Source organism: Diadema antillarum, unplaced genomic scaffold (assembly GCF_040938485.1).
Source record: "Diadema antillarum isolate AM-2024a unplaced genomic scaffold, OU_Dant_1.0 scf00000110, whole genome shotgun sequence".
Classification (NCBI taxonomy): Eukaryota; Metazoa; Echinodermata; class Echinoidea; order Diadematoida; family Diadematidae; genus Diadema; species Diadema antillarum.
In genome coordinates, this window is record NW_027270999.1 from 777819 (window position 1) to 792347 (window position 14529).

Below are 14529 nucleotides of genomic sequence, written 5' to 3' on the forward strand. Positions count from 1 at the left end.
ACTAAGCAATGAAAAAGAATCGATGAAAAATACGGCATTATGAAGATATCTATGATTTTTTGAAGAGCGTTACATGTAACGCTTGTCAAAATCACGGGGGGTCGGCTTAGAGGCTCTCCGTTCAAGTGTTGTTTTTGCCTCCCTCTTTTGTCCGATTTTGGCACAGCGTTAATGTATTGCCTTCTCCTCGGCGAAAAGCAAGCCCAAGATATCGCCCCTATTCTTGCGGTCGGCTACACGTCACTTCCGGTCGACTGGAGTGAAAACAAACAGCTTGCAAGCGCTAAGCCTGCATATTAAATGCGCATACTGCATGCTGTGCATGTGCGACGCGTATAATTTATGTGCAACTCTACGCAGCTCAGACATGGGGACTGTTTTTCATTATTCATTTTGTCATTTGTGCCATCATTCATGAGATACATGCATCATGTCTTGCCAGCAATATTCTAAGAATCTGGATCCTGTCGATCGATCGGTCCCGGTATTTTGCCAAGTTTAAGGCGGCCGGACTGGACCTGTGCCCGTATGAAATCGCGGCAGGACTCTGGATCAACGACCCGACAAAATGGCCAGATGTGCAGTAGAACCTCTTTGAGTAGGCCCTACCCCGATATCTACGCTTACTTAGTACCTCATAGAAACTTCAGGTAGGTCTAACGTTAGTACTGTAGTACTTAGGGTAGGGTCTAATTTAGAGTAGGCCTAGGGCCTAATCCTGCCGCCCGCACAGCTACAGTACCAGCGTGCGCTAGCGCTATGCTCGCGGGGCGCCCCGGCAGAAAACACGTACAGCGTTCACTCCAGGCTCACGCGAGTGGTTTGTTTTCACTCCAACGCTATCCATGACCCCGTGACACGCAAAATACCCGGATGTCCGACCATGAGAATTGCGAGGCGAAACCCGGGTGCCTGTTCACTGGCTAGCGAGCGTTATCGGTGCATTTCCCGGGATCCGCCCGGCAGCTTGTAGCTGGCACGGGTCCGCTTGAACTCTGATCTGCTGGCTGCGTATAAATACCATCCACACTATTCGAAACAATGGAGCCGCAGGTGGAGAGCGAGAGATCTGTCTCCAAGAAGAGGAAGACCATGAAAACCAGTGACAGAGTATGGAGATGGTGACAGAAAAATAAAATGTAGAGTCCCAATTCCCCTCAAGACACTAGAAGATAAGGGGCTGAACGACAGAGATGTCATTTCACTTCGGCTGGATCGGTAATAAATTTGTGAAACTCGGAAGACCTCATAGTCATACTAGTTCAGTGTGAGTAGGACCTATAACAACTGTTACAGTGTTTAGTGTTGTTAGTGTAACATTAATTGATAGAGATGTCACTTAGAGGATCTACACACACTATTGGCCTACTATTTAGTAATACTGATAGTAGGCCTAGATTAGTAATTTTGTTAGGTGTCCTATGCCACACCCTAACATTTTTCTATTAACCAGTTAAACTAAAAGATATACTTGTAGGCCTATCAGAGTTTGCCTGAGATTTTTAATACTCACATATGTGGAGAAAGGCTACATGCAGATTCACAAAAAGGTGTATTCAGAATGCGATTGAGGTATGGTAGGTATCTTAGACCTATGTATTTTGAGACCCATAATTTAATGACATGAAAGTAGAATAGGGCAACATAATCCAGTAGATATACGGTAAAATAGGAATTCGCGTATTATCTACATGCAAAACACTTTATTAGCGTGCCATTTCTTAATGTGAACAGCGATTTATGTGTAATTAATAGAGAAGCACATTTCAAAAAGGAGAAATGTTGAGCCAAATTTGGGATGTCATTCATAGGCAAAAAAATTTCCAGTTATGGTAACTACACTTGTATACACAGCCCAGTCGCTGTACGTACGTAGCGACAGGATTCGCACAGTGTACTTACAGCGTGTGGTCGGGCTACAGCTATAATGGCAGAGAAAAAAGGCCTCGGACTAGGAGTGGTAGACGCTGTAAGTACGGTACGCTGTGCGAATCCTGTCGCTATGTACCCGTACCTTGTACCTACGTACAGCAACTGGGCTGTGTATAGTTACCATAAGTTAACATGGAAATTTTTTTGCCTATGAATGACATCCCAAATTTGGCTCAACATTTCTCCTTTTTGAAATGTGCTTCTCTATTACACATAAATCGCTGTTCACAGTAAGAAATGGCACGCTATTTGTGTTTTGCATGTAAATACGCGAATTCCTATTTTACCGTATTCTGGATTATGTTGCCCTATTCTACCTTCATGTCAAATTATGGGTCTCAAAATGTCGAAATAAGAAAGTTACGACACTCATCAGAACTGACGTTTGTTACAAATTGGCGATAGGCGAGAAATCCAATTTTACGAAACGACACTGAATGAATGAAAGTGTCAGCGAATCTGGTAACTCTCGGTTTTTACAAAATACTTTGTGGAGACTCAACTGTGTACCGTATATGTTGTCATCACAGCTATGATCGGACCAAAAACGTGAATTCACATGTTTGGTAAGGTACCAGTACCTTGTTATTGTCTCCGGTACACATGGCATTGCAAAAATGTTGATTGAAGTGTATCTATTGTGCGTACATACATAAGTGGCTAATGGCGTATATGCATTGTAGCGCAGTTCACTCAGTCTCTACAGTGTAGTGGTTAATGGTGTATGCTTTGTAGCACAGTAGGTGCTAATTGTTGAGAAAGGTCTGTCAGATATTATTGTGGGTATCTTTTGTAGAGCAACAGCCAGCATCGCATTCAAGGACCATCCTGACTAGGCAGCTCAGTGAAGCCAGTGACAGCCCCTCTGGTCAGTTGAGACCAGCCCTCCCAGCTACCCAGCTTGATGAAGCCAGTGAAATTCCCTCTCGTCAGTTTTGACCAGCTACCCAGCTCGGTGAAGCCAGTGACATCCCCTCTCATCAATTGAGACCAGCCCTCCTAGCTAACCAGCTTGATGAAGCCAGTGACATTCCCTCTCGTCAGTTTCGACCAGCTAGCGTATACCCGGCTTGGTGAAGCCAGTGATGTCCCCCCTCATCAGTCAAGACCAGCCCTCCCAGCTTGATGAAGCCAGTGACATCCCCTCTTGCCCATTGAGACCAGCCCTTCCGTTGGTACAAAAGGTTTGTACAAACTAACTTTAATTACCTGGGTACCTGGTACTTTTTTAATACACCTAGATCCAACAACTGTTTTGAACCTGCAAATGAAAGTTAATGTTGATATTTAGTACACAAAACATCAATAAATTGAATAGATAACTCTGTGTTCTCAAACGATGCTGTTCTTATTCTTGCTGTAATTTAACTTATAACATTTTTTTTTTAAACCCAAAGCTGTGGTAGTGGTTAATAAGATTATAGTTGTCTTGATCATTACTTTTAGGGTTACAAGTTACATAGTTTGTACATTGCAGCCACATATAGGCCTACTATATGATTGTATGTGGAATTATACAGACCCCCAAATCCCTTGCATGTGGCTGGATTGAAAGACATCATAGGCCCGATATGAGGTTGTATACACAACATATAAATAAATAGGGCCTACTTTGTAGATGGGTAATTCCATGAAGTTGGGGCAGTGTCCATGTATGTAGCATCGTGATATTGACAAAATACATGTCAGCATAACTCAATATCAATTATGCTATACATTTATTGTTTGTAGGCTTTACATTTGCATTGAGGCCACACATTTTCCTGGAAATTTTGTGCCATTCAGACTCAATTTTAATGAAGTTATTAAACAATATGTAACACTGTGTCCTGGAGCATCGTGACGTGTCCACGTAGCATCGTGATATTTTAAAATTTGGTCCAAAGAGACAAATTATGGCAATGAGCTTGACCAAAATTTGATGCAATATGCATATTTACAAGGTATGAATAAGATAGCTAAATATCTCAAATTTCCTGTACACAGTTTCAATTTTAAAAGAAAATTACAAAATGTATCACGATGCTATGCGGTGTCCTTTTTTGTGTAAAACTGTGGAAAGGAGAGTTAAGATATTTAGCTATCTGACTAATCTAGTAATTATGCATATTATATCAAATTTGGGTCAAGCTAATTTCCTTAATTTGTCTTTTAGGACCAAATGTTTACTATCACGATGCTACATGGACACGTCACGATGCTACAGGACACCATTACATATCGTTTTAATAATTTCATCAAAATTGAGTCGGAATGGCACAAAATTTCCAGGAAAATGTATGGTCTCAATACAACTGCAAAGCCTATAAACAATACATGTATAGCATAATTAGTATTGAGTTATGCTAAAATGTCACACTTCGTGCCCCAACTTCACAGAATTACCCAGATGCACAATGAGAGGCTGAGGTCATCCCGACGTCATGTGCAGTGTCAACTCATCAAAAATTTGGCTAGGGTCTCTGTAGGTCTTATTTTCCTTTTTATGCCTCCGCCACGAAGTGGTGCCGGAGGCATTATGTTTTCGGGTTGTCCGTCCGTCCGTCCGTCCTTCCGTCCGTCCGTCCGTCCTTCCGTCCTTCCGTCCGTCCGTCCGTCTTTCCGTCCGTCCGTAATGAATTTTGTGGACAAGGTAACTATCAAAACCTGTTGAGGTATCCTAATGAAACTTGGCATGTATGTGTATTAGGGGGTGAAGTTGTGCCTATCAACTTTTGGGTGCACGTGCTCAAGGTCAAAGGTCAAAAGGTCAAGGTCAAATACATAAAATTTCACTATTTCCACCATATCTATGCAATGCCAGAAGATATTTTCTTGAAACTTAGTGTATACATGTATTACCCAATTTAGATTCTCTGGTGAAAGTTTGGGTCATGAGGTCAAAGGTCAAAGGTCAAAAGGTCGAGTAAAAGTATTAAAACTTCTTTTTTTTCTCTCTGTAAATTGGAAAATTGTTCAAGGTATCTTCATGGAACATAGTATATACATGTACTGACTGGCAGTGATTATCTAGAGAATGTAGGGTTCATGGGGTCAAAGGTCAGGGGTCAAAGGTCAAGTGCAGCACATCAAAATTTTACTATTTCCCTCATGTTCATGCAATGCCAGCAGGATTATTATTTTTTTTTACACTTGGTGTATGCGTGTGTAACCTAATAGAAATTCTCTGGAGAGTTTTTTTTTTCTTTTTCTTTTTTTTTTGCCTCAAAGGTCAAAATGTCAAAGATCAAGTGAAAGTGCTGAACTAACTTTTCCTCCATATCTCAGAAGTGGCTCAGTTTATTGTGAAACTTACTGCATATTTATGCATGTTCTACCTGAAAGTGATTACTAGTATCTTATGAATTTTAGGGTCAAAGGCCAGATGAACATGGTAACAATTTACTATCCAGTACAGAAATTGCACTTTTTCTCCATACCGGTACCATGAAAATTACTCAATGCATAAATGTATGAATGGGTCAAAGTCAAGTTAAAGTCCTTAAATCCCCAAATACATGCTCTCCTATTCATCCAATTAAACCAAGGTCAAGGAAGGTGAACATTCAACACATTTGTGACAAAGTTGTCATTTCAATATTTTGCCAGTTTTGTGAAAATGTAATCACACATTGTCCACATGTACTATCTAGACCTATTAGGAAAATCATGCATTATGGCGGAGGCATACCAGTCGCCATAGCGACATTTCTAGTTGCTATTTAAGTTCTACAGTAGACAGTCTATTTCTAACATATTTCATGGAGTTTTCTCTGTTGCATGTATGTGAGCACTACAAGATAAAGCTACCTGGTAGACTCTACACTGAAATACATGGGATAGCAAGTTCTGTGACTAAATTTACTGATTGGTGAAGAACTAACGGGACTATCCTAATTGTAAGTCCGTGTTAATGCCTTTCATTGTGTCTGATATACAGATGAACTCCAGTCCAGATGCCCCTGTGAAATGGAAAAAGGACAAGTTCATGAATGCCGTTGCCTTCTCCAATTAGTTGTGGAGGAAAATGCTACTCTGAGGAAAGGACTTGGGTCAAATTGAAGTGGATCAAAACCTGGTGAGAGTGCTGACAGATATTGATTTTATCAGAGCCTGGGCAGATGTAAGGAGATAACAGGTTACTGTAAAAGTGGATATTTTAGCGCGACTAATTTTTTGCGGTCGGCGGGGTAAGAAGAGCTTCGCATGTTTATAGTTCCGCGGAATCAAGACATCAACTACTTGAACAAATGGCGAGCAAAAATATTCGCATGCTTTTATTTTCGCGCTAGTTTCGGCTTACGCGAAATGCGTGAAAATTTCAACCAACACCGCAAGAAATTTCCACTTTTACAGTAGATGATGAAGACGTCCCTTTGGCATGCATATTAGGGAATTTTTATGTAAATATCATAAATAAAATGAGCTATTTTCATTGGACTTTCAGCATATAACATAATTGCTTTCATCAGTACTAAACTTGTCATTGCTTGAATGATAGTCTTTAAAGAGAATATTTACTATGTGTATTACTGAATAGTTAATTGAGTCTATATGAGTAGTAAAATAATTTTTCATTGTAAATGTGTAGTAGTTACTTTATTACCAACATTCAGTCATTAGATGAGAGATCAATAGAATGTGCTTGTTGGCCTCTATTGCAGTGGAACAGCTAGCATCACATCCAAGTGCCATCACAGATATCCAGGTTGTTGAAGCCAGTGACACCCCCTCTCGCCAAATAAGACTGCCTCTTCTAGGCTACGCAGCTCGGTGAGACCTGTGACATCCATCTCGCCAGTGGAAACCAGCCCTCTCTGCCACCAAGCTCAGTGAATCCAGTGACATCCCCTCTCATCAATCAGAACCAGCCCTCCCAACTACTTAGCTCCATGAAGCCAGTGACATCCCCTCTCATGTTCTTCTTTGTGGCTGGCAAATGTTTGAAAACTGAACTTGGATGACTTCAATATCATAATTATGTTGAGTGCATCCAAGTGATGGCAATGATAATAGCTCTGACACCAGTTCTTCCTGTAGGCCTACTGTCAATTTATGCCTTCATTGTGTATTATAGCAAAAGACATGTTAGTAATGAAAAAGCTGCACCTTTGTACCAGGATTGTTGGGGATTCTGATAAATGCGCATTGAACATGAATAACATCAATTCCAATCATAGACTACATTCATGTGATGGCAGTGATAACTGATATGACACTACATTTATATCTCTGAACTCTCTATTTCTGTCTTTCCTGTGAGGTAACAACAAACATGTTAGTACTCAAATGTGTGAATCAGAATGAAACAGTGAATTGATTGCCTGGAAAATTTGTTCTTGCCCCATGTAGCAAGTAGGGAAAATAAATCCTGTAAACTCCTAAACTGCATGTGCGTTAAACTGTTACTGGAAACTGAAAGGGCTGCAATATCCAGGCACAAAGTGTTTTGTCCTTTTTTAGCTCACCTGAGCCGAAGGCTCAAGTGAGCTATTGCGATCGCTCTTCGTCCGGCGTCCGTCGTGCGTCTTCCGTCGTCCGTCGTGCGTAAACTTTTTACATTTTCATCTTCTTCTCGAGAACCCCATGACCGATTTTCACCAAACTTGGCAGGTAGCATCCCTAGGGGGATAGGATCTCAATTTGTTCAAATGGGCACCATGGCCCACCTGGGGGGCCCCAGGGGGGCCCAAACACCCTAAAATTAAGGAATCTTTAAAAATCTTCTTCTCTAGAACCAGAAGTGATAGGGCTTAATTGATACTATGAGTAAGTACATTGATGACTGTAGTTTCAAGTTTGTTCATGGGGGAATCAGGGGTGCCCCCCTTGGGACCCAGGGGAGGGGGGTGGGGAGGAGTCCTAATGGGGCCTAAATTGTACATTTTCATCTTCACTTTGAGATCGCCATATCTGATTTTCACCAAACTTGGTAGGTAGCATCCCTAGGGGGATAGGATCTCAATTTGTTCAAATGGGCACCATTGCCCACCTGGGGGTCCCTAGGGGGCCAAACCCCCTAAAATTAAGGAACCTTTAAAAATCTTCTCTAGAACCAGAAATGATAGGGCTAAGATGATACTATGAGTTAGTACATTGATGACTGTAGTTTCAAGTTTTTTTCATGGGGTTGGCGGATTCATTCCCCCCCCCCCCCCCCCCCCCCCCCCCCCCCCCCACGCCCTTAGGACCCAGGAGAGGGCTGGGGAGAAGTCCAACACTTGTAATGGAGCCTGAATTGTACATGTTCATCTTCTTCTTGAAAACCTCAAGATGAATTTTGACCAAACTTAGCAGGTAGCATCCCTAGGGGGATAGAATCTCAATTCCTTCAAATGGGCACCATGTCCCTCTTGGGGGCCCCCTAGGGGGCCCACCCCCCCCCCCCCCCCCCCCCACATTGAGGAATATTTAAAATCTTCTGCTCTAGAACCAGAAATGATAAAGCAAAGTTAATACCATGAGTTTGAACATTGATGACTTTAGTTCCAAGTTTGTTAATTGCAGATTCAGATCCAGGACTGCCTGCCCCCTCCCCCCCCCCCCCCCCCCCCGAGTTGAGGGGGGGGGGAGGGATCCATATGCAGACCTAAAGTTTCCAATGTTCTCAGGTAAGAGTGTGCAAGAATGCATGGAAGGTGAAATTGCGATACTCAGGTGAGCGCGTGACCCGCGGGTCTCTTGTTTTTCATTTGGTCTTTTTTCCCCCGGTGTTTCCCAGGTGTTTCAGAGGTGAAAAACTACAATTACTCCGTTACGATAAAATATTGCATCAGTGTTTTAAAGTGAACTTAAGCAGGGCTGTCATGCACAACAGTGTACATCACTGAAGGGCCTTTCACACATTTCATTATTGCTCTAACTATTATTATTATTACTACTACTACTATTGTTGTTGTTGCTAATTTTTTATTACTATCATCATCTTCATAATGATTATTATCCTCATCATTTATGTGATCACTGATATCATGCCATGTGTTACATTCAAGTGGCACAGCAGGTCCTACACAGTAGCATTGTCCATCAGCATTTTGGAAGACACTTTTTCAGCACAAAATTTTGTGATAACTCTATCAAATCACATTATTATGAGGACAATATTTTTGTGGTAAATGGAGTTTGTGCCCTTGTAATATTCATTGCATCTATATTTTGTGGCCAAAAAAAAAAAAGTATGAATTTTGATAAACAAATGTGTTGGAAGTGCTTCAAACAAGATGTTCAGTTTTCATTCACATAGATATAAAAATACATTGTAATATACATTTTGGTAGGTCCCTACATGATGTTCTGATATAATTGTATATGCTCAAACCCTAAACCAATTGTGGTTTGACAATGCAATATGTAGAAGGTCTCCACACTGAAATGGTATAGTGTTCTTTGTACTTGAAGTCATTAACCCTGTGACATTGATTCTTGGACTTTCACTTCAATATTTTTTCCCTGCAAATGTACAAGTTATTTGAAAGTGGTTGCATTTGTAAGGTTCTTTTAATTTACATGTTATAGTATTATTATCATAATTGTTCAATATGATAGGAGTATAATGTGTAGATGCCCAAATTGACTAATGACAGAATGCTGAGCAGTTTCTTTTTTCTTTTTTTTTCTGCAAATGATTACCTTACCTGTGTCAATTGGCAATCTTTGCTTTACAATTATTTCTATTATGACATTTTATATTTAAAAGATATAGGCCTACATGCAAGTAGCCAGCACACATTTGTTATCTCTACATTGTATATCACATCACATTACTGTGAGAGCAGTTTCTAAATACATGTAGCACATTTGCAATTAGAACCTGTGCTCATGATGCAACACCAAATGCAAATATACATGCAAAGATAAAAGAAAATGTAAGGTCAGTGTACCCTGGTACACACAACTTCTAATGTAGGTCCCATGTACACATGCAATTTATATGTGCACATGAAATTTGTATTTATGCATGGTAGTATAACGTAAGTGTAGGGATTTATTTTGAACCTTTTATTATAAGTATATCCCCCCTTCTTTTATTACAGGTACCACCCCTCTACACATAAATACGTCAACCCACACATACAGTAGTACCGGTATTCACATCCACATGCATCCACACACCCCACCTACAATTGTATCACAGACACACCACATATCACATGACATTTTCCACTCTTTCACTTCTCACCCATTGTTCCCTGTAATACTGAAATCATGCCTAAATCACCCAAGCCTGCACATCATTTACATATTATTATGAATATTTAGTTTTAACCTTTGTTTCTTTATTTGCATGTTTTGTTATGTTGATTTTGTGTATGCATATTTATGTAACAACCCACATTTACATGTAAACCCATGCCAAATTATGTGAAGAATAAACTGGCTACAAGTTAGTTAGCCAGGGGACTCCTTCCAAGTAACACATGTGTGCTGCCCTAGTTTGCTTTTAGTGTGATGAGTGCTAGAGAGCTAAGTGAACCCTAGCCCTACATAAGTAATGTGTTAGATTTAAATTCACTGAAATATCACAACAAGATATTACCTGTGTATACAGGCCTAGCTAATTGTTAAGCGTCAATTTACCAATGAGAAAAAAATGTGTTCTGATGATAAAAACCCAATCAGGGTTCTAGATAAAACTGAGTGAATGTTGTTGACCTATGTGGAAATAATTGACTTGAACAGATTATTCCTTGTGTCTTGATTTTCTCCTTGTATAGGTGAACAAGACATTGCATCATGCATGGTTGCATTGTACATACGATAAATAAGAAAATGTATAAGATAGCCTCAGAAATTGTTGGATTGGTTATTAGACTATTACAGGTGTCACATTATTCAGTCTAGAAGACTGAAAATGATCTGATTCCCAACATTTTTGTGTGTATCTGTGAAATAATTCCAATTAACCCTATTTATACAGAAAATAGGTAAGGCCTAAGCCATACCAATGACCAACTTTCTAACCTAGTATGTGCATGTGTCAATTGTGAAGAAAATCATCCACAATAAATGTTACAACTATTAAAGTCACATGAAATTACAAATACATGACAAGTTGTACCGGTAATAAAAATGAACTATTAGTTAGTTCCAATGCAAGTTTAGATATAACATTGTACCGGATACTTCGAATTCTCTGGCCTACTCGGTACTTGTGTTTCAAATCTTTGAAGAAAAAAAAAAATGGGTTTGCCATGAAGATTGCATTGAATTGCATGTACATGTAATAACACAACCCGTTTGTGTTTCATGTAATAATTACATGAATTGTAAATTATTGTAAATTGAGATTTCGTTGATTTTTTTTTTTTTCTACGTAGCCCGACCAGACGCCGTGCGAAGCACGGCAGTTACTGCGTACATGGTACCGACCTAGCGCTGGGCCGGCTGTGTCCGTCCTTACCCGGAAAAGTTTCTATATGTACGTACACGCACAGCCCAGTCGCTGTACATATAGGCCCGCCCGGCGTCTGGTCGGGCTACGTATTACTTTACCGCATTCACCTATCCCGCTTTCGGTACTTCTCAACGAAGAATCTTGTAATAAATGGAGTTTGATGGCTTTTAGGATACGTAGCCTACCGAGTCTTCTGACGATAGAACTAGCTCTCATAATATCTTGGAAGAAGGACATGTGAATCTGAAAAGGAGGAGTCCTTTGATTTTAGGTTAGCGCTCTCATCAAATGAAAACACGCAAGATCGTACAGCAGCTCGAGCTTAGAAGCACTAGCACTGGACACTGTGTATGATGATGCGAGTTATGGCAAGTGAAGTGCGGCCAGCGCTCGCCGCGCCCATAGCACAGCCAGCCGTAGAGCTAGCCACAATTGCTCTACGTATAACTACTAGTAGTTCCGCAGCTCACTCGGCATGTTGGCTTGATTTCGCTGTAAGTTGGCTTGATGTTCGCAGTCAACAAGCAGTATTCCGCAATTCAAATACGTATCGCCATCGTATCGAAGGGTCTTTTTCCAGAAAAGTATGTTTTGTTTTTCGCTTTTTAAAACATTTGAGAAGATTCCGATTTCCAAGATATTTTCACACATGTTAAGTTACATATCTACCTTTCATTTTATACCCAAAGCACCTTCTCTTTCGCATGTTTTGCACAACCGAACACTCATCCCCAGTCCCTTTAATACATACGTACACTGTACATACCATAACTTGGGATTTGCATTTTTAATTAAAAAACAAAACAAAACAAAATGAAACAAACAAAACAAAGATACCCGGCCCCTATACCTTCCCCAATCGCCATAAACCCAAAATACGAACTGGATATCATGGCATGACATGACACACACTATGGCAGCCATATCCACAATACAAGAGCTGATTCTGCAATTGAGTAATGCAGAGCGTAAGGAGGAGTTACAATTTTACACTCAAGTAAGCTCAGCCGTCTTCAAAACACCCACACATGCTCCCACACCTAAAAATAGACTGACTCTTTGATAAATTTACTACATGTACATAACCATTCTCTACTGGGACCCCCCCCCCAAAAAAAAAACAAACAAACAAACACACACACACACACACGAACACACTGACCTACACCACAATATCCACAAGCACCTTCACACAACTCCCCATCCCCTCCCCCTCCCCCCCCCCCCCCCCAGCATGCACATGAGTAGACAAGAAGGAAACAAAAAAGAAATAGGGAAGTTGGTTGTAAAAAAGAAAGAGCTCAAATTTCCTGTTGCCATAACAAAAGAAAAACCTTTCATAACATCAAGTGTCAGGTAAATCTGTCATGACCTGGCATTATACACATACTCTGCTTGAATAAATTAATTTGAATGTAAAAACAGTTCATTTTTTGAGAACAACATATATCATACAGTACATACGTGTATCTCTCCAGAGAACACTGGTCCGTACCATGCGAACAGTTACTTCATGCATGGACCTACAACACATACCGATGACGAACGCAGGTCTTTCTTTGGTCCCATCATCACTACTGCCGCCTGATTATGTGCATCGGAGTACATTAAGATGTTTGGACAATGACATTATTGTGTAATCGTGCATCGTCACTGACAAAAGAAGCATTTCCCTCATTTCGGTCTTCTTTGGCTGAGGTGTCTTTTCAGACTCAACTGGCTTTGAATCAACATCGATGATGGGGAGTAGCAAACCTCCAAATATGACAAATTTTGTGTTCCAAAGTTACTGAAGTGGATACGTACTTGTGGACACGCACGTAATGTTGCTTAATGGTAATACATACATGTCGTCTACCGTTACTGTCCATGTTTACTCTGAAACAATGTGCAAAAAATGGGGAAAATTAGATTACAAATCACAATCAGTCTGTAAAAATATTTGCTTTCTCGAGTAAAGTACATGTACGTGCATTTTGCAAATGAAATTAGCTGGGCGATGATTTCCCAATATAAACTACAACAGCACATAATGCACTTTTCTTGATGTGATAGAGTTATTTTCTTCTGCGCATGTAGTTTGTAGATTTCTCAAAGTGCCGTCTTGTTTTATCCAGGCTGGCTGTCGGCGGTCATGATGAGATCAAAGCTGGTAAGTATGTTTAAAATGCTTTTGCGATGCTTTTGACAGAAACCCGAGTTTGAATTAATCAACGAGCGATGTATGTCCAAGTGTACTAGGTCCATGCTTCATGCTACATGTTCTAGATGTTGAGAATACCAAGCCCACACAATGTACCTGTTGCCATAACAAAAGCATATCTTCCCAAGCATCAAGACTCGAACATCCTCTGCATAATAAATACATTCAACTTCATTTAAATGCAACATGAGCTCATCTGAAACATTAGGGAGCTTTAGAGTTGCGGCGCAGACATTTGAGACGAGTGTGTTGGACGATTTCCTCTATCCCTGCGTCGTGCTGAAAAGTAGCTTTATATTACGCTAGGACGCAACCTAAATGGGGCCCCCATATGATTGGTACATGAAGTAGCTTTCTACGTCGTGAACTGAGCGGATGTAAAATTAGCACAGAATGCGTAGTTAAACTCAGATGACGCGAGCTATAAATAGATCGATTTTGATATACTATTCTGCGCATGCGCAGAACATGTTTTTTTCTTCCGAACGTCCCCGTCGCGAAAATCTAAAGCTACTGTTATATTATACATGTACCTTTGCAGGGAACATTGTCATATAGCTCTAATAGAAGAGTTACTTCATACTCAAATATTGGGAATGTATACCTAGCTTATACAATATCACTATTGCCCTAAAACAAAAGCAAAATCTTTCCAAACATTAGATGCCAGGCAAATATATTACCACCTAGGCTTCCTGATCAATAAACTTTATATACAATATTACATGTAAATGTACAGAGCTCATTTTGTGAACCATGTGAAAAGTGGATTCCCGTTAACTCTTTGTGTGCCACGTTCACACGCCAGACTCAATTGACGGCGTGCCAACTTCGCATATTCTGCTCAAATGCACAAAACCGCCAAAACAGATCGATAAATTGCCAAATGCCGCAGTACAATGAAAGCGTTTGTCGCGATTCCATTCCCCTCACATATAGGTAGCATTTCATGTGGTGACTGACCAGCACGCAGTGTTCCCTACTGGATTTGCGCGTAAATTGTAAGTTTCTATCACTGTTT

General features: G+C 40.4%; 1 long non-coding RNA gene across 2 annotated transcripts; it reads left to right on the forward strand.

Moving 5' to 3' along the window:
• Positions 1 to 926: 926 nt before the first annotated feature.
• On the forward strand, positions 927 to 8026 carry LOC139719405 (uncharacterized). 2 transcript variants are annotated; one of them, XR_011710103.1, is made up of 4 exons: positions 927 to 1267; positions 2729 to 3116; positions 5852 to 5989; positions 6576 to 8026. It is a non-coding gene; the product is annotated as an uncharacterized lncRNA (long non-coding RNA). The 2 variants fall into 2 exon arrangements; XR_011710102.1 differs by having other exon boundaries at positions 930 to 1218; positions 6576 to 8024.
• Positions 8027 to 14529: the final 6503 nt, after the last annotated feature.